Consider the following 2135-nt stretch of genomic DNA (forward strand, 5'->3'; position numbering starts at 1 on the left):
CCGGCTCCGGGCACCATTCCTATCCCATCCCGCTCTCCGAGGAGTTGACTCGGAAGCATCCTAGGTCTCCGAGGTGCTGACTCGGAACCGAAAAAACCACCTTCGAGGCGTTGTCTCGAAGCATTCCGCTCTCCGATCTCCGAGGTGCTGACTCGAAATCAAAACTCCTTCTTCCCGAGGTGCTGACTCGGGAAGACACCCGTGCCCCGTTATTATCCGCTCGAGGAGCTGACTCGAGCCAGCGACGTCTCCCCCGAGGTGTTTGACTCGAGAAACCCGATCCTTCCTTCCCGAGGTGTTGACTCGGGGGGAATCCCAACCGTTACCTCCCGAGGTGTTGACTCGGGCAGCCCATCCTGGCCTCTCCGAGGTGCTGACTCGGAAGGTTTCCGCACCGACCGTGCCCGGGGCATTGGCCCAGGTACACCGACTGTCCCCTTGGCCGTTTTCACGGCCCACCGAAAGCCGTTTTCACGGCTCGCCACTACCGCCGTTCTCACGGCGCACCGACACCGCCGTTCTCACGGCGTACCCGGACATCTCTCGCTACCTAGTAGCCGTCCTGACTTGCCGACCGCGTGCACCACGTTGTGCCACGACTCTACGCGCCCGCGCACCGCGTCTCCGACGCCGACCCGCGTAACCGCGTTTGCCGTAACCGAATACCCCCTCGATGTGTATACTCGCGTCCCTCCCGTGTTAGCAAGTAAGTTTCCGTCCCGTTCCCGCATCGGCCGAGACCGATAAGCGACAGTGCGTCTGCACCAATCCCAGACCGCGAACCGTTAACTTGTAAGGGCTTCGAGCCCCGCGTCGACGCGGTATTGTAAATATGTTCCCTGTTAGTAAGTAAGATCCCGTTCCGTAGCCGCGTCGGCAGAGACCGACCCGCAAACCGTACGCGCGCACCAATCACGGGCCGCGAACCGTCCTTCACGGGAAGCAAGTTCCCGTACCGTTTCCGCGCCAGCCGCTACCGACTAGCGATAGTCAGCCCGCGCCAATCACAGACCGCGATCTGATAGATTGTGAGGGCTCCGAGCCCATGTCGCTAAGACATTGTATATAGTTAGTTTAAGAATATATTAGTATTGAGTTTACAGCACAAAACCGAGCGTGTCGCAATCTCTTCCTTCCCCTCACCCGAATCCTGGTCTGACCGAGCTGTCCGGCAGGCGGAAGGCCGGGCAAGCCGCGCATAACACGGCGGCTCCGTTACAAACTAAATAATATTTTTTTAAATATAAGATATTTTTTCCTCAGTATATAGTCGCTTACTTCATTGATAGTAGTTTCGTTAGGGCTTGTATAGTTATTTTCAATGCTTTCAACTTCATCTTCAATAAATACGTCATCGTTTAATTCTTCCGACTCAGGGAATGACTCCAGGGAATGTTCAAGCTCTCCGTCTGTACTATTTTTTTCTAAGCTACTATTTTCATTCTCCTGTTCCGTTAGTGCATTTTCATTCGCAATAGTCCCAATGTGTGTTCGTAAAAACTCTTGTTCTATTAACCTCGGCGGAATTGCATTATCTATTAAAAAAATTAGAAACATTTAGTTTCATATATTTAAATAATTCTCTTTTCGTATACACAGAGAGGACAAGTTCTTTAAACTAAATAATCCAATGTTTTACTCATATTTGTTGCATTTAAACAACATAATTTCATATCAAACAACAATTGTGTTGAATAAAAATTGTATTTTTACCTTAATATATAAATTAAAGTAGGTGACAGAATACTTTGTTTGAAAGTATTTATTAAATAAAACAACATTTTTTAAATATAATAGTGTAGGTTAAATATTTTTTTTAACTTAAACAAATTAATTTCATTGGAATAGTCCAAACAACCTAATTTTTAAACCAAACATTCGGATTGTTTGCTTAATTAAACCAAATAAACTATTTTGCTGAAATACATTATTTCAAACATTTGTATTGTTCTCGTCAAAAAATTTTGTTTATTTTAACGTAACAATACAATATTTATTCAACAAAATTGTTTTTTGGTATAAAAGTATCTATATATATACATATATATATATATATAAAGAATATTAATAGATAAATTGTAATTCTGATTTTTTCATTTACGCGATTTTAAATAAATTTAAATAGAATAAAATTA

This window comes from Pseudomyrmex gracilis, unplaced genomic scaffold (assembly GCF_002006095.1).
Source record: "Pseudomyrmex gracilis isolate BER0280 unplaced genomic scaffold, ASM200609v1 scaffold_1155, whole genome shotgun sequence".
Classification (NCBI taxonomy): domain Eukaryota; kingdom Metazoa; phylum Arthropoda; class Insecta; order Hymenoptera; family Formicidae; genus Pseudomyrmex; species Pseudomyrmex gracilis.